The following is a 19,460-nucleotide window of genomic DNA, read 5'->3' as shown; positions in this document are numbered from 1 at the left end:
GACGACGACACTGTTTCTCCGTTCTGACCCAGCCATGTACACGAGCCCTGGCCGTACGTATGCGCGAGTAGGCGTTCGAGACCCCCGCCCGTATATACACATACGTGGCCGTATTTTCTTTCTTGCACCCTGGCCGCTGTACGTACGTGTACATGCTACGTGCGCGCCTCTACTACGACACGTGCGCGCCTCTACATCGACCAGTATGTACGTACACGTTCGCGACAAGAATGACAATGCTATGTACGCTTCGACCAGGTGGGTCCCGACTGTCAGGCACTTCCTTGCCTGCGAAGATGTAGCTGGTGGGTCCCAGCAGTCAGGGGGGCGAATCGTTTCTTTTTGCCCGGACGCACTTCCTTGCGTGCGAAGATGTAGCCGGTGGGTCCCAGCAGTCAGGGGGGCGAATCGTTTTTTTTGCCCGGACGCACTTCCTTGCGTGCGAAGGTGTAGCTGGTGAGTCCCAGCAGTCAGGGGGGCGAATCATTTTTTTTGCCCGGACGCACTTCCTTGCGTGCGAAGATGAAGCTGGTGGGTCTCAGCAGTCAGGGGGAAACATTTTTTCCGCGAAATACAGTGGCCCGTCCGGTGGGTCCCAGCTGTCAGGTGGAGGAATCATTATTTTCCGCGTAATAAGGAGGCACTTCCTTGCTGCGGCCGTGGACCCAGCTGTCAGCCTCTCCATGTACAGTCCACGTCCAATGGAAGTTGTTCCTTGACCACGTTGACCAGGCCGCGCCGAGAGCACCACGGCGGTGGACGACGGTGAGGCCTAGGAAGGGGACGACGCGGAGCCGGGGAAGACACGGCAGTGGAAGCCCGTGCGGAGAGGAGTACGAGGGTTCACTAGTTCGGCTGCGGTGTGAGGCTGCCGTCGTCGCAGGGCCTGGCCAGCGGTGGGAATAGTAGGGGGCGGTGAGGCCTCCGCGGAAGCACAGCCGGCCACGGGAGGCAGGAGCATGCGGCACGACCGGCGCTGCTTTGGGCGGCTGGAGCAAGAAGACCAGAGGTTGAAGAAGCACTACGGCCGTTGGATGGACATCGTACGGTCACTGGAGCTAGAATCGTTCATATTGACTAAGTTGACAAAGCCCTCCGTCCCCGTCAACTTAGTTGACCCACAAGTCATCCTCCCACTATGGTGGGTCCCAGCTAGCAGGGGGGTATTCATTTTTTTTGTGCGTAATAAGGAGGCACTTCCTTGCGTGCGAAGATATAGTTGGTGGGTCCGACATGTCAGCGGGGGGAACGTTTTTTTCGTGAAATACAGAGGCCCTTCCGGTGGGTCCCAGCTGTCAGGTGGAGGAATCATTATTTTGCGCGTATAGTCCACGGCCGATGGATGTCGTTCATTGACCACGTTGACCAGGCCGCGCCGAGAGCACCATGGCGGTGGACGACGGCGAGGCCTAGGAAGGGAACGACACAGAGCCGGGGAAGACTCGGCAATGGTTGCCCACGCGGTGGGGAGTACGAGGGTTTACTGGTCCGGCTGCCGTCGCCGGAAAATAACAGGAGGTGTGGGTGAGTAGAGGAATGGCCTGGCCAGCAATGAAGTAGGGTGGGGCGGTGCGGCCTGTGCGGCAGCACAGCCGGCCATGGGAGGCGGGAGCAGGCAGTCCCACCGGAGCTGGTTTGGGCAGCTGGAGCAAGAAGATCAGATATTGAAGAAGCAGCACGGCCGTTGGATTAACATCCAACGGTCACTGCTGCTAGAATCGTTTGTGGACTAAGTTGACAAAGCCAAAGTACACGTCAATCTAGTAGACCCACAAGTCAGCCTCCAAATCTGTCCCAAACAGCATACAGCCCGAAATTTCTAGCCAGATTCAAATTAATTTTAAATCTAAATATACCTTAATTTAAATTCAATGAAATTTTACCCGCACAAAAACAATGAAATTTAAAATATCAAAATCCGAAAGAAAACAGTATTTTGGAACTAATTGCCTGTTTGCTGTATTTTTTCATTTTACAGCCCATTTATTATTACTTATAGCCCATTTCTGGGCAAAATGCATCCCTCCTCGTCTTGAAAGATTTCCGGCCCAGCAGGGCGTAGAAAAGCAAGTAGGCCTACGTTGGTTATTCTGCAAAAAACAAAATAGCTGGCTAGCCATTTTCAGAAAGGAAAAAAACAAACTGGGCTGGTCATGTGTTAAACATATGAAATAAAAGCCTGGGCTAGACGGACCACGGGTCCCGCACAACCCAGTTGATACCCTTCTCCGTCCCGAAAAAACAAAATTACTGCACGCGCTGCTGGGTCCCTACTGTCATCCTCACCATGTACAGTCATCTCCTTATTCCTCTCGGTTGTTGACCATGTTGACAACACCGGAGGGCGGCGCCGCGGCGAGCGAACCAAGGCGAAGGACGATGGTGAGGCCTCGGACGGGAACAAACAGGAGCCGGGGAAGATCACAGCCAGCCGTGGGAGGCGGGAGCAGGCGGTCCCGCCGGCGCTGGTTTGGCTTTGGCGGCTCGAGGAAGAAGAGACTGAAGAAACGCGACAGACGTTGAATGTCAATCCAACGGTCAAGGTTGGCACAATCGTTTGTTGACTAAGCGGACACCAAGTAGCATACTTTTTTATATATAGGAAGAAAACTGCGAGGAAAATGCGTTCGTCTGCCGTCCTCCTCACAGGGAACGTTCGCCACATAAGTGACTAGCACCCTTGGTTTTCAACCGAGAGGTCTTGGGTTCGAGTCCCAGGAACTCTCAATTTGGTCCTCCTTCCTTCCTCGCAAAAAAGGGAAAGAAAATCAAAGACTTGGGAAGGCATATAGAACAAGCTAGTGTACCAGTAAAGAGACGTTGCCGAGTTTTAGAAAAAAGAAAGACGTGCTCCTGTAGCTGGTTCGAATCCAAACCTAGACTATGACTATATATGGTGCTATGCTACTCTGCAAGTAATGAAACTGACATATCCAACGTTCGCTTCTCCTCTTCTCTACTTACTCTGCCTAGCATCAGAAGCTCTGGCCACAACAACCATGTCCGCTGGCTGCTCGTCCACCTGCTCTTCAGCAGGCAACAACCAGATATGCGCCAAGTCGCCACCCGTACCATCGCCTGTGGGTCTCATCACACCCCCGCCGGCACGCGCACCGCAGCCGATTGCTCATCGCAACCCGCTGCCGTTGGTGTGGTGCCACTGCTGCAAATCACGCAGAGTCATCCGTCGTGTCTCAACCACAATCTGCAACCCTGGCCGAGTCCTCTACAAATGCCCGAATCATGGGGTAATAATATGTTTAAGTGTTGTTCTGCTGCTTTCAGTTGCTGATTTTTTTAATAGTTTGGTTGATGATCTTCCAATTTGATTCGTGCAGAAAGGGGAAGATTCGTGTGATTTGTATTTCTAGGAAGTTGCCGATGTGGGGGAATGCAACTACGCTGATTATTTGGTTAGCCGAGGAATCCCAATACCAGCAGGTTGGGGTGTTGGACAAGTAACTGAAGGAACGGCAGAAGAGGAAGATGCAGAGCAGAAGGTTAAAGATGCAGTTCCTCTGATCATGGCCAAGCAACAGCTGCTGAACGACCTTGACAACAATGAGGAGATGAAAGAGCTTGTGAAGATAATGGGCAAAATCGATGTGCTCTGTAGGATGATTGTCTCTTTATTTGCAGTGTATGTAGCACTCGTGATGTATTCAGTGGCTACGACATGAGCACTTTGCTGAAACTAGTAATGAATGAAACCTGTGTAGCAGGCTGGGCGTAGTGTTGTGAACATCTAATGATTTCTATTAACGGAAATCAGGGGGTATGCCCTTTTGCTCATATAAATAAATAAATAGCAGAGGCCCTGTCGGGTCAGCTTTGTTCTCATTCGAAGACGTCGAGCAAATTGCAGTCCAACAGCAAACTATGTCATCAAATTCAAGTTTCACAGCCAAATATGAGTACAAATAAACAACAATGTCATCATGTTTTAGTTGTCATACAATCACCAAACACAAATCAACATACATAACAAGTGATGTTCTCACAGCAAAATACTAAAGAACATGTTCATCAGGTTTCAGTTGTCATAGCAAACACAATTTCACATAGTAGATAAAAAAACGTCTTCTGATAGGAAAATACGACAAAAGCAATGTAATCATCATCCGCAGCAGCAGCGTCAACATCTTCGCCATGTGTATCAGTCTGAATCGTAATTCCCCATGGTGTCATCTTCTTCTTCGTCCTCAACATCCTCGAACGTTGGCTTCTTCTTGATCAACTCTTGTATGTCCACAACACGACAAGCAATCTTTTCGCCGGCGTCATTGACGTGATGGTTCTCAAAGATATTAGGAACATTTGTGTTATCTTGTACATCAGGAGCAGTGTAAGCATCATCTTGTTGTGCAACTTCATTAAACGAATTCCTCTGCTCAAACCTTTGCAATACTTTCCAGTCATCGCTACGTGCAAATGTGTCTTCTAAGAAAAATATCTGTGTTGCTTGATTTGCCAAAATAAAAGGCTCGTTGGTCTGGTACGCCGCCTTGACATTGATGGATTTGAAATAATCATCAGCTCTGGGTTTTGCGATCCTGAAAAACAGGTTATACCAACGACAGCACAACAGAACCACACACCGATGATCCTCGAAACTGGAGATATACTGCAACTGAACAATGTCTGTTATGTTAGCATACATTTCAGTTGTCTCTTTGTCATACGTATCCTTGCTCATGATGGCACTGTTTTGTGTCTTCCTGCCTTCGTCTCGTGCAAGGGTGTTGTAGCACACATCTCCAACAACGCAAGATTCATAATGTCTTACCTGAGTATCAGGACCCATTGCTAGTGAGTAAAAGGGCATCATCAACTGCCTTCCCATCCTCCCGCATCTTCTTAACCTATGGTTAGAAAATAGACAAGCTGATCATCTTATGTACTCAATATATTAAAAAAACCGACAGTGCACTTCAAAAGCTTACATGGTTCTTGAACCATTTCGCAAATCCTGCCATAACCAGTTTGTCAATGTTTCTTGGATTTTGTGGCAGTAACTCCTCTTTGTAGATGCTGCACAACATAGTGATCGCGTCAAACATCTAAATATATAAGAATGTGCTGCAAGTTTAGTAGATTACGATGTATAAGCTGCAGTACTGCACTTACTTGATATAAGGTAGTATCTCAGGACAGTTATTCAACACATACCAAACCATTTTGTCCAAATCTTTAGGTTTGTCCTCTTATCGACTCTTCCCTGTAACTCGAACAGAATAATCGAAAACATTGAGCCAGGATTGTCTTCACCCACCTCTTTGCTAAGCTGATCAGCTGTTTCAATGTATTTTGAGCAGAATGTCAACACTTCTGTAGCAATGTAGGCCTCTACAATGGAACCCTCGGGTCTAGCTCTATTCCTAACATAGCCCTTGAAAGTGCCTAGCCGCCTTTCAATAGGGTACATCCATCCATACTGTACTGGACCTCTAAGTAGTGCCTCATCAGGTAGATGAACAACCAAATGCACCATCACATCAAAGAAGGCTGGAGGATATATCTTCTCAAGGTCGCATAGGATAGTTGGTATCTTCTCTCTAAGACGCTCCAAAGCATCTATCCTGATATTCCTACTGCAGAGTTCCCTGAAGAATTGTCCCAACTCTGCAACTGCTCTGTATAAGTCAGGGCAGCCCAATCCTCCAAGGATAACAGGTAAAACCCTTTGAAGTAGGACATGGCAGTCATGAGTTTTCAACCCTTGTACCTTGTTTCCATCTGCACCGACTCTCCTTTCAGGGTTGGAAGCAAATCCATGTGGGAATCTCACACGTGATAGGACCTCGCAGAATTCTTTTATTTTTACCTTGTCCAAGACGTACACAGCTGGTGCCATATCCCGTGGTTTAACTTCATCTTGCACCTGCAAATCCTTTCTGATACCCAGGTGTGTCAAATCAATCCTAGATTTGAAGGTATCTTTCGTCTTTCCTTCAATATTAAGAAGTGTGCCGATAATGCTGTCACATATATTTTTCTCGATGTGCATCACATCAAGATTATGCCGCAGATCCAAATCTTTCCAATACTCCAAGTCCCACAAAGTGGACCCGCGGGTAAACAATAATCTCTCTTCTACCCTGCCACGCTTCCTTTTCCCGCTACCATTACCAGGATGGTTTCCTAGTGTAATATGCCTGACCTTCTCTAATTCCACTTGCAACTCATCGGCGGTGAGCCTCTTTGGCGCATCACGGTTTTCATGCTTTGCATTGAACACATGTCTTCGGTATTTTCTAGGATGCGGCTTGTCCTTGGCAAGGAAACAGCGGTGTCCAATGTAACAAATCTTGCTAAGTATTGCGTATGACAGCGGATTCCTGTCACAGCGAACACATGCATTGTAACCATGTGTCGTTCGCCCTGACATAGTGCCCAAACCCGGATAATCATGGATGCACCAAATTATAACAGCACGCAGAAAGAAATCAGCTGGTGGGCTTCTATATAGGTCTCGAGTGAGAACACCCTTCCATAGCTGTTGAAGTTCCTCCACAAGAGGCTCCATGAACAAATCAAAATCCTTTCCAGGACTTTTTGGACCTGGGATGAGCAAGGCCATCATGTAGTTTGATTCTTTGGTGCAGACATTTGGAGGCATGTTGCAAGGGATAACAAGCACTGGCCACATGCTATATGTGGCGCTCTAGTGGCCAAATGGGTTAAATCCATCTGAAGCTAAGCCAAGTCTAATGTTTCTCGGGTCAGTAGCAAACTCTTTGTGTTTATCATTGAAGCTTTTCCACTCACTACCATGAGATGGATGGCTCATTACATTCTGATCTCTGTACTCCTAGTTCCTAGAATGCCACAGTACATCCTCTCTTGTTTCAGCATCATGAAACAACCTCTGCAATCTTGGTGTAATTGGAAAATGTCTCAGAACATTATGAGGAATCCTCTTCACAGCATCACCATCTTTCCATCTTGATGATTTGCATTTCGGGCATTCACTTAAGTTGGCATAATCCTTCTGGAACAGAACACAATTATTCTTACAAACATGGATCATATCATATCCAATTCCAACTGCACGAAGGAAATTCTTCATTTTACTGTAGGTGTGTGGCAGCTCAGACGCATCTGGGAAAGATTTGCGGAAAGCAGCCAACATCGCATCGAATGATTTGTTGGTCATCCGCTCAGATGTCTTCACCTGAAGAAAGGTGACCATAGCTGAGAATACTGACAGCTTATTTCCTGGGGTGACAGCAACGTTGCATTGTTCCAACATGCGGGCCCACCGTTTTTCTTCTGCAGGTGAAAGTTCACGGAATGCACGAGCATTTCGTAGCATTGTTTCAATGTTGGTCAAACTCACTGGCTCCGCCACCACCACCTCCTCCTCCTCTTCCACCTGAGCATCAGGCAGATCAAGATGGTGATCTGCTGCTTCCACGTAGTCAATAACATTGACGTTCATAGCTTCACCATGATGAACCCACCTAGTATATGTGACCGACATCCCATACAAGTGTAGATGATTTTGCACAGTTGACTGGGGTCTTGTAACTGAATTCATACAACTGCTACACGGGCAGAGCACATCTGATTTCGGACCACCGTACTCAGCTCTGATAAAGTTCATGAAGTTTTCAACCCCCTCGACATATGCAGCGGAGAATCTTCGAGCAGAAGTTATCCAAGTCCTGTCCATCTGTTAGACATACAAATTAGTTCTTCTACTAGATATTACAGGAAAAACATATATGCTTTTTTATGAAGTCCAGAAAAAAAATACCTAGGTCGATGTCTAAAGCTATGGCAAGATATTTGGATGAGCAGATCTAAGTAACGAAATATATGTAAAGCTAATTCAGCAAACAAATTTGAGTGCCAAATTATGGCAGGCTGTTTCAGCAGTCAATGAGGCCGAGCACACAGCCATCGAACTACCGAAGGCCATCGCAGCAACAAAGATCGAGTATAAAACGGTGTAGAGCTATTTCACCTAACAGATTGGCTACTAGACCATGGCAATCTACGTCACAATAAATATATGGCAGGATATTTTAGCAACTAATCGGCCTTGGCATGCCATCTCAGCTAAGCAGATTGAGTGCAGAACAGGGCAAGGAAGCTTCTTAAGCAGAGCATATTGACAGTAAACTACTTTGGCAAACAGTGAGATTAACAGCGTCTATCAGCTAACATTCAGTGCTACACCGACATGAATGGGGCCTCAGTCTAGAATGCGCGTACCGTGGGAGAAGCTGACCGCCGTGCATCTCCACACGAACGTCACCAGCGGTGGCGGCACTAACCGCCGTGCGCCTCCACAAGAACGTAGCCAGAGGTGGCGGCGCGGCTAGAGGACGGCAGTCTACGAGAGCGTACTGTGGGAGCGAGAGGATCGCTGAACCGCGGCGCCGACGTTTCGGCGCGGCGGGGAGGGCGGCTTTGGCAGAGCGAATGGAGTGGAGGGGGACATGGGGGAGGGGGTTTTGGGGAATATTATTGGCTAGTTGGCGAAGGGCGGTTGAATCGGATTTGGGGGGAATTTTTGGGTGTGTGGGGGGGGGGGAGGATTTTCGCGCGGTGGGCGGGGGAGTTTGGCGCATGGTCGGTTTCTCCAAGTGCAGTCCCACGTGTCAGTGAAGAGGCAAGCCAAAACGCGTTCCGTTTGCGTGAGCCGTGTGCAGGACCGAACATGTGTGGGGTGCAATGCGACCGCGACAGGAGTGCTGTGAGTGTACCGCCTTTTTTTCCTTTTAAACTAGGTGCTTCGCCCCCTAAAAAAAATTTGTTGCTTCGCGCGATCCATCGATACTACTACTAGTAATCCGGTAATCCCGACTAAAACGGCGCGGCCGGGTCTTTTCCCGCACGATATGCTGGGAGGTTGGCTTAGTTGGGTTTTTTAGGACGAGTAATGCTACACCTACGTAATCCCAGTTACGTAATTAACGTAATGTGAAACGTGTGAGCTGTTGATTGTAGATTGGGGGGAGGGAGGGGCCCACCACCATGAAAATCAGGGGAGGAGAGAGAGATGCAATTTACGTTAACCCTTTTGTAGGTTCCCGTAGATGTAGAAAGATGTGAAATGCGTGAATGTGTAGTGGACGTACTATTGGAGTGCCTAAGATAATTTGTGTACGTATAGACCCTATGTGTTTATTTTACTTCGCATGTTAGATTTGTCTCGGTTCAATAAAAAGCAGAGTTGGTGATGATGGTGTGCCTGTCATCCTGCAATATAGGCCGTCCGATCTATATCTAACGGATAGGAAGGAAACTATGACAATTTACCCGCACTCCTCTCCACATTTGCAGATAAGGCTTTCCCTCGTTCATCCTTTTCTCCCACAAGATCTTGATCTTCCGTGCAACGCACGGGCATCTTGCTAGCACTCCTACAATATGTATATTATTGTGAAAGTTCATATACACCGGCCGAGATTAATGCAAACACGGCAGATTTTCATTACATTTCAAACTTTTATCGGACAGAAAATAAAAGAAACCCGACCCTAAACCTATTCTACGGCGGCGACCGACGTCCTCCATCTGCGATCTCTATGTACGGGGGCGGGGTTCAAGACCCGTGAAGTGAAGGTGCGGTCTCCGGCAAGGAAGAGTAGAACACGGGATACAGACCGGCCAGTTGGCACACCATGCCCTGCCGCCTCCCATGCCCTACTCATCCTCGGAGGAGTCCCCGACCTCGGCGGTGCCGGACGTTGGACGGGGCAAGTAGGACGCGTGGCTGACGGTGCTCCCGTCGTCGGCCGCCAGCGTGGCCACTGCTTGTGCGGTCGCGTCCGCGTCCGGCTACGCCGCTATTGCGTCGCGAGAGGCGACTTGAGCGAGGGCGGCGACCTCGAGCTTCATCCCCGAAGACAAGCTCTCTCGCAGAGCGTTCGCACTTGCGGTCATGGCGGATGTGGTGCCAGGTAGGAGGACGATGCGCTATGGTGTGGAGGTTAGCTGGGCGTTGCCACTTTAAGTAGCGCATTCCGGTGAGGCCAAGCGTCCGAGTGCGTCATTAAGTCGCCGGAGTTGGTTCCTCGGGCACCGAGCCTCTTAACGACGACATACGAACGAACGGCATGAATGCGGGCAGCTGGCGCCGACTGGGAACGCACCACGCGATGGCGCGAGGGACGAGGGTTTTGGTGTGCTAGGGTAGTCAGCTGCGGTCGTGGCAACGTTGGAGATGCCCTTTGCTCACATGCGATCCCTGCATGTCATTGAAAAAGCAAGACGACCCGGCATGGTCTCAGGTCCAGAGGATGCAGTTGGCCGTGCTACACCACTCCGCGGACGCGTCGCGGCGCCCCGTGCATCCTCGACGAGCCGGGTGTTGGGGTGTGTTTGGATTGTGGCCAAAGTGCACCTTACCAAAATTTTGGTCATGACCCAAAGATTGGTCTTTGTTTGGATGGTTGCCATTTTTTTGGCATGCCAATGAACTCTAGCCAACTCTAGTTCATTTTTCTTGCCAATGTCGGCCAAATCATGGGCAACCAATAACTCAACCAAAATTTTGGTCATGACCCAAAGATTGGTCTTTGTTTGGATGGTTGCCATTTCTTTGGCATGCCAATGAACTCTAGCCAACTCTAGTTCATTTTTCTTGCCAATGTCGGCGAAATCATGGGCAACCAATACCTCAACCAAAATTTTGGCTACCCAATGCTTTGATGGGGCAACCTTGGGCACAAACCAAACATACCGTTGGTCGTGCCACAACACTAACGCCACCCTCGGCACACTGAAACCGACCGTGTCTAGCGACGATATGAGCGTGTCGCTCACCGTGGTCGCCGTGTCCAGAGGCAGTGCTGGAGCTGCGCCCCGTTGTTGGCCCCAATGACCCACATGAACGGTTGTCGGTGGCGAGGAGGTCGTGGGCCAGCTCCTCCATTGGACTAGTCTGCGCTACGCCGTCCCGACGGGTGTGCCCCACATGTCGGTTTCCCTGTTTTCCCGGCCATATTTGAGTGTCAGTGCTCCGCGTTGCGCATTAGGCCTTTCACTATGTAGGCCAAGCGAGACAACTTATTGTTTATTTGAGCCGTTCAAGTATAATCAGGTGGCGTTTGCTTATTTCTCATTCCTCTCCAACCCTCTTCTCCATCGATCATGTCGCCCTCCAGTTGAGTCCATCCTCCCGCATGCCTCATTTGAACATTCCGCCGAGTATCATTCGCATGTACCCACCCTAGTCCTCTTTCAATAGATCTCCGGACCCCGAGATGAAATCGAGAGGGAACGAGTGGGGGCACGTGATACCTAAGGCGGATTCAAAATTTTGAACCGGTGATCATAGCATCCGCAAATCATATATAAAGGGTATTCAATGTTCGTTTCGTTTTTGAACGTACAATATACTTCCCCTATCCTTTCTAGTTTACATATAAGTTTTATGTGTAGTCAAAGTATCTCTACTTTGATAAAAAAGGTATCAACATTCAACAACGCCCAATCAATATTGTTAGATTCATACGTACTCCTAGATTTGTACTCGAGATGGTTTCCAATTTGACTATTGACAAGATTAATAGTACATGAGATGTATAATGTGAAAATTATATCATTGGAAACTCCTTTCACATACGAATTTGACCGTATGCTTTGTGTAAGTTGCATGTCATATATTATTACTCTAACATTTGGTCAAAGTTAGCCTCGAAAAACGCATTAGACCCTGTATGCTTTGTGTAAGTTGCATGTCATATATTATTACTCTAACATTTGTGTAAGTTGCATGTCATATATTATTACTCTAACATTTGGTCAAAGTAGTATAGTGGAAGTGGATCCTCTGACGTAGGTATCCCTGCCTTATCCTCCCTTTCGGTCACTTACTGGCGGACCCCATGCTTGCTAGGCCTCGCATGTTAGTTACTCAATGGGTTCGGCCACGTCAGGGGATCCTCATCCGTAGTATACTCCCTCTGTTTTTATTTACTCCGCATAAAACGGAGGGAGTGGTGGTATAATAAATGACACGGGCGGGGGAGGGGGAGGGACGTCGGTTTGCTCTCAACTGCGGTCCCACAAGCGAAAACGCAAGACGAAGTGCGTTCCATTCGGTGAGCGACGTGGAGGGTCCAGCGTGCCGGGCTGCAACGCGAACGCGACAAGAGCGATGTACAGTCAAAACCGATGGACCGGAATGCGCGGGAGACACGGGAGGAGCGGGAGGCGGAGGAGCTGAGGGCGGCCGCTACCATGGCGGCGCAGGAGACGACGGAGAGGTCGGCGGAGGCACAAGCCGACGCAGCAGCCAAGGCTCAGGCGGAGGCTACAGCCGCAGAGAGGGCGGCAGAGGCCCTGCGTAACCGGCCTCCGCAGCTTGTCGTCCCCCTTCGCGCTGTGGCGCCCGAGATCCCGGTGCCCCCGTCGGAGGAAGCCGGTGGCGACTAGCTGGCGGTGGAGAGGGAGGAGGGCGACGTCGTCGTCCCGGAGAGGGAGGCGGCACCGCCATTGCCGACTGGGGCGGACCAAGGCAGCCGGCCTAGTGCGCCGCCCGTGCAACCGGCTGGAGGCGAGCCCGCTGCAAGGGCAGGCCTTGTGGTCCGGTCGCCATCGCGCCAGCGCGCAGGGAAGGCGACTTCGGCGCCGGACCCGCAGAAGGCCGCGAGTTCTAGCTCGTCGGCCCAGGATCTGGAGACGGCCACCGCCAGCTCGCCGGGGTGGACGCCGGGTGGTGGGACGGCCGTGTTGAACGTGGCGGCGCAAGAAGTCCAGAACCGGCTTCAATCCCAAGCCACCGTGCTGAAGCAGTGTACTCAAGAGTTCCTCGCGACACGGACGGCCATTCGGGTGAGTCTTCCCGCTTTTTTGTTTCTTGTTCTTGATTTCTTCCGTGGGGGCGCGTCAGCGCACCCACTGGGTGTAGTCCCCGAGTTCCGAGTCGGCTGCTGAGCAGGCGGCTTGGAACTTCTTAGTAGACTTCGATTGCTATCTTGTTCTTATTTGCTCCTCTGTCCTATTTGCAGGACTATCACAACCTCCGCGCGGCTACCTTCAACTCCCAGGCCCGGGACCTGAACCAGAAGACCATTGATCTGACCGAGAGCCGGAGTAAGTGCTTCATCTTTTATCTCACGTGGGGGCGCGTCAGCGCACCCACTGGGTGTAGTCCCCGAGATTCGGGCCGACTGCTGAGCAGTCGGGCCGGATCTTTCCTGGCGACTTCTTTCTTATTGCCTTTTTTTCTTTACCATATCTGCAGAGGCCAATGCCGACCTGAGGGAGCAGTTGGGTGGGGCCCAGACCGCCCTTCGCGCCAAGGAAGCCGAGTGCAACGCCTTGGCTCAGGAGCATGACCGCTTGGTCAAGAAACTGGCCGACCAGGAGGAGAGCCATAAGGCGGCCCTGAAGGCGGTGCAGGACAGCGAGGCCGCCCTCCAAGCCGAATACGAGACCGAGGCGGCGAGCTGGGCTGAGGCAAGGCAAGCGCTGAGCAACGGCTACGGCCAGATCGAAGATTTGGTTGACGGTAGGCCTCCTTCTTCTCCATCCCTTTGCTTGCCGCCTGCCATTTGGTCCATTTTCTGACTTTGTTTTGTTGTTGTTTTTTGCGCAGAGTACTTCCCTGGTACTCCGTTGCCGCCAACCAAGTCACCGAGGCCCGCCACGACGCGCAAAGGCAGGCTGGGGCTGAGATCGCGCCGGATGCTCGCCGGTCGCTTGAGGAGCAGCTTCTGGCGATCCGAGCCCGCCTGCAGCCGGCTCACCGCATGCTCCGCCGTCTTCAGCGCGTTGGGGCGCAAGTGCTGGCCGCCCTCTGGCCTGGCGAGGTGGTTCCCCGTACCCCCAGTCGGACTGCCGACTGGCTGGAGGTAGCGCTTGGCCGCTTCGAGGCCTGGAAGGCTTCTGCAGCTCGGTTAGGCTCCAGGCGGGCGCTGGAGTTCGTCCGAGCTTGGTATCCTGGGCTGGATTTGGCCCAGCTGACCACCTGGCGGCAGGAGGCCAATGAGGAGCTGGAGGCCGTGCGGCCGGCTATCATCCAGCGGGCCTCGGCGATCGCCGACTACACCGACACGAGTGCCTTTGCCCCTGAGGTGAATGATGACGGGGTTGCTCAGCCGGAGGAGTGGTTTAGGCTGAACCCAGCGGATGGTGAAGACTCGGCGGAGGAGATCGACTCCAGTGATGAGGGCGAAGAGGAGAAGGGAGAGGATGGTGAAGACGCCGTGCCAGACGGTGGAGCAACCGGCCAGCCTCAGCTCGATCGTGCCTCCAGCAACGAGGCGCATGCGAGCGCGCCGCCTGCAGCCGGTGATGATCAAGCCGAGACTCGCCAGCCGGCCACTCCTCCAGCCAGCACTGCGATCTCCACTGACCTTCCTGGCTCGCCTGTTGCACCTTTGGCCTGATCCGCCACCTTTGCTTTCCTGTTTATTACTCTTTGAACAATATTTGTTAGGTTTGCGCAGTTCCACCCACTGGGGGTGTATTCAAACTATGTTGAACGCCGGCCTTTCGAAGGCCTTTTGTGTAAATATAATCATGCATGTGCTTGGCTTCCGATTGTATTTTCTTTTTATCCTTTTGGCTGTTTCCTTTGCCGCCCTCCCTTGGTCGCCGCCTTCCCAGCCGGACAGCTGCTCTACAGTCTGTGGCTGGGGAAGGGCTTGGCCGTTTGGGAGGGCAAGTACTCTAGCTTTTTTTAGATTGTAGCAAGGTGAATCAGAAGCCGACAGCCGGCTGTTCTGATAGCCGGTTGGCGGGGTGGGAGGCCGGCTTGTGTTATATAAGTTCGTTAGTCCTTAGCCGTTTTTCGTGTGGGCATCCTTTCCTGCCTTTGACTCTTGCCAGTCGGACAGTCGATTCTTCGAGCTGCGACTTTCAACAAGAGAGGGCTTGGGTTCCGGCACACTACTTGTCTGACTGCAGGTAGAACTTTAATATAACTCAAGGCGGCAAGTCCCCGGGCCGGCTGATTGAACCCGGTGTCGGACAGGAAAACAAATGTAGTAATACATTCATAGGTATGACACTCATCATACATAGATAAAAGAGGGTAGTCCCCGAGTGCTCCTCGGGGGGCCCGTTGTCTTGTACTTAATACAAAAGGTAGCATGGTACATACTGCATTTAGCTGTAAAATCTTCGGAGGAGATTGGCGTTCCATGGTCGTTCCGACTCCTTGCCGGAATCATCTCTCTTGCGTGCCTTCGACTTCTGTGCATCGATCAGGTAGTAGGAGTTGTTGCCTAGGGCCTTGCTGATGACGAAGGGGCCTTCCCAAGGGGCCGAGAGCTTGTGTTGGCCGGCTGTTCGCTGGATCAGCCGGAGCACAAGATCGCCTTCTTGGAAGGATCTTGGCTTGACCTTCCGGTTGTGGTAACGGCGCAAACCCTGCTGGTAGATGGTGGACCACCTGAGTGCTAACAGCCGCCCCTCTTCCAGTAGGTCAACGCCGTCTTCTCGCGGTTCCTTGGCCTCCGCCTCCGTGTACATGGTGACCCGAGGTGAGTCGAACTCAATGTCAGTTGGGATGACAGCCTCGGCACCATATACAAGGAAGAAAGGGGTGAAGCCGGTTGACTTGTTCGGGGTAGTACGCAGACTCCAGAGGACTGCTGCAGTCCTCGGGCCGGGTTCTGAAGTCCCCGAGCCGGGTGCGACTATGGCAGTCCCCGAGTCGCCTGTCGAAGTCCCCGAGCCGCCTGCTGGGTTCCCCAAGTCGGATCCGACTGCATCAGGGTCAGGCGGTACAAAGATGGAGTCTGATTCTGGAGACAGCTTGACAGACGGTTTGAGGAGGCGTTGGAGAGAGACGCCGGTTGGGATAGCTTGTCGGGTGGAACCGATTCGTGCCAGGGCATCTGCTTGCTCGTTGTCGGCCCGTGGCACGTGGAGGAACTCGCATCCTTCAAAGTATCCGCTGATTTGCTGAACGAGGAATCGGTAGCCCGCCATGTTTGCGTCCTTGGCGTCCCAGTCGCCAGATGATTGTTGGACTACCAAATCCGAGTCGCCATAGCACAGGATCCGGCGGATGCCGAGCTCTTTGGCTAGCCGGAGCCCATGTATGAGCGCCTCGTACTCGGCCATGTTGTTGGAGGCGGTAAAATGAATTTGCAATGTGTATCTGAGTTTGTCGCCCTTCGGAGAGGTGAGGACGATGCCGGCTCCCAAGCCGGTGCGCATCTTGGATCCATCGAAGTGCACCCGCCAATGAGTGGAGTCGGGAGCCGGCGGTAGGTACTGGGTCTCGGCCCAGTCGACAAGGAAGTCGGCCAATGCTTGGGACTTGATGGCGGTGCGAGGCTGGTAGAAGATCGTGTAAGGAGCCAGCGCAATGGCCCACTTGGCCACCCGGCCGGATGCATCCCGGCCGCCTATGATCTCGGCAAGCGGGGCAGTACATACGACCGTGATGGGGTGCTCTTGAAAGTAGGGCTTCAGCTTCTTGGCGGCGAAGTATACTCCATAGCACATCTTCAGGTAGTGCGGGTAGTTTTGCTTCGAGGTGGACAGTACTTCTCTCAAATAATACACCGGCCTCTGGCCTAACTGAGCCCGACCTTCTTCTGGGCGTTGGACCTCAATAACTGTGCTGACCACTCGGCTAGTCGCGGCAATGTAAAGGAGCATGGGCTCTTTCTCAGTTGGCGCCGCCAAGATAGGTGGCGTGGTCAGCATCTTCTTCAACTCGTGAAAAGCTTGGTCTGCTTGGTCGTTCCATTCGAAGTGGGTGGACTTTTTCATGAGTCGGTACAGGGGGAGAGCCTTCTCTCCTAGTCGGCTGATGAAGCGGTTCAGGGAGGCGAGGCACCCGGTAAACTTTTGGACGTCTCGCAGCTTGGTAGGAATCTCCATTCTCTCTATGGCCTTGATCTTCACTGGGTTGCACTCGATGCCGCATTCGGAGACCAAAAAGCCTAGAAGCTGGCCGGCTGGTACTCCGAACACGCATTTCTCAGGGTTGAGCTTGATCTGAAACCGGCGCAAGTTGTCGAATGTTTCTCTGAGGTCTTCCAGCAGGGTGCCGCGCTTCTCCGTCTTCACCACAATATCGTCTACATAGATGTGGGCATTTCTGCCGAGTTGCTTGAGGAGGCACTTCTGCATGCAATGCTGAAAAGTGGCACCGACATTTCTCAAGCCGAATGTCATAGTCAGGTAGCAGAAAGCTCCGAATGGTGTGATGAAGGCGGTCTTCAGGCGGTCGGCTGGATCCAACTTGATCTAATGGTAGCCTGAGTAAGCATCCAAGAAACTCAACAGCTCGCATCCGGCTGTGGAGTCTATCACTTGATCGATTGGAGGTAAGGCAAACGGATCTTTGGGGCAGGCTTTGTTGAGGCTGGTATAATCTATACACATGCGCCATTTATTGTTTTTCTTCAATACAAGGACCGGGTTGGCAATCCATTTTGGAAAAAACACCTCCATAATGAAGCCGGCTGCCAGAAGCCGGGCTATCTCTTCTCCTACAATCCATCTCTTCTCCTCCGACAGTCGGCGGAGAGGTTGTTTGACTGGTTTTGCGTCTGCTCGGACGTGTAGCTTGTGCTCGGCGAAATCCTTCGAAACACCCGGCATGTCCTTTGGGGACCATGCAAAGATGTCCCGATTCTCACGGAGGAAATCGACGAGCTCGCCTTCCTATTTGCTGTCCAGGTTTGCTCCAATGACGGCAAACCTCTCCGGGTTCTCTGGGTCCAGAGGTATCTTCTTTGTTTCCTTGGCCAGCTGGAAGGAGCCTTGAGCATCATATTCCTTGGGGTCAGGGGACAGGGCCGGCTGCTTGCCGGCCGTGGCCACGACTCGGTCCAGCATCTTTTTTTCTTCGGCAATCACGAGGGACTCGGCCAGTCGACTGCTGGCTGCAGCACACTCAGAGGATTTCTTGTAGTCTCCAGCTATGGTGATGATCCCCTTTGAACTAGGCATCTTCATCTTGAGGTAGGCGTAGTGGGGCACAGCCATGAACTTGGCCAGGGCTGGTCGGCTAAGCAACGCGTGGTAAGGGCTCTCTAGATCCACCACTTCAAACCAGACTGCTTCTCGGCAGAAGTGATCCTTGTCTCCGAAGAGAACATCTATCTTGATCTTGCCGATTGGTGAGCTGGACAGGCCAGGTATGATGCCATGGAACACAGTCCGGCTTGGCATGAGTTTCTTTGTCTTGATGTTTAGCTTCTCCATGGTGTCACCGTACAGTATGTTGATGCTGCTCCCACCGTCAATCAGTACTCGGGAGAAATGGGCAGCTCGCCTTTCTGTCGCGAGGGTGGCGTCCAACACCAATGCATAAGAGCCGGGAGACGGCATCACCTCTAGGTGATCGGCCCTGCTCCAGCTGATAGGCTTCTCAGACCAATGCATAAACTCTGGGTTGTTAGAGGCGACCGCGTTGACTTCTTGCCGTTGTCGGCGCCGACTGCGTCTGTCTTCAGTTTGGCTTGTAAAGATGACGTAGGCGGCATGCTCGTCCGAGAACTCGTCTTGAATGGCTCCGACTGCTGGTCGAGCAGCCGGCTGCTGAGGGGCTGGAGGTGGCTGGCCAGCAGGTGGAGGCGGCACCAGCCCTTCGCCTTTGGAGATTCGCGTGAGCCAATGACACTTCCAAGTCGTATGGTTGGACGGCTTCGCGCCGCTGTGGAACTTGCAGGGGCATCAAGGGTTTGCTCGTAGGAGAAAGCCGGCTGCCAAGCCGGCCTGCCGCCCTTCTGCTTCTTGGGCATGGGCCGCCCTTCAGGTTGTTCGTCTTCGACTGTGGCAACTTGCCGACTGGTGGAAGGCGGCATAGGGGCCTTGCGCTTGTGGTCGTTTGGGTGCGGGCGTCGATTGGAGTAACTGGCCGGCGTCTTGGGGGCGAGAGCGAGCACCTTTCCAGAGGCATCCACTCGAAGTTCAGTCTTCATTGAAGAGTCGGTTGTGGCGTACTTGTCTGCTATGATCAGCAGCTCGTCGAGGGTAGTCGGCTCGTCGCAGAGGAGTCGGTGCTTGAGGAGGGTGCCCTCTCGGCACCCGGCGGTGAAGTACTCTATGGCTTGAACCTCGTGCACCCCTTCGCAGGAGTTGCGGAGCTTGGCCCAACGCGTGAGGTAGTCGCAAGTTGATTCGCTGGGCCCTTGGACGCACAAGGAAAGCTGGCGGGGCTTGGGAGGCCGCTTGTATGTGCTGGTGAAATTGCGGATGAAGACTTCCGTGAAGTCTAGCCAATTGTTGACGCTGTAAGGCTTGAGGCTATTCAACCAGGTGCGTGCCGTGCCTTGAAGCATGAGCGGGACGTACTTCACGGCAACGCGCCTGTTGCCGTTTGCTATGCTGACTGCGGTGGAGTAATCGATCAACCAGTCTTCCGGCTTCACGGAGCCGTTGTATTTTGGCGTGTCTCTTGGGAGTGAGAACCCTTTGGCGAAGGGCTCGTCGCGGATGCGGGGGCCAAAGCAAGGCGGGCCGACATCATCTTCTTCTTCTAGCGCCAGGGATCGCGCTAGGCGGTCGATCTGGTGGCGGGCGTCATT

Source organism: Triticum aestivum, chromosome 3D (genome assembly GCF_018294505.1).
Source record: "Triticum aestivum cultivar Chinese Spring chromosome 3D, IWGSC CS RefSeq v2.1, whole genome shotgun sequence".
Classification (NCBI taxonomy): Eukaryota; Viridiplantae; Streptophyta; class Magnoliopsida; order Poales; family Poaceae; genus Triticum; species Triticum aestivum.
Note: the sequence above shows the minus strand (reverse complement) of the source record.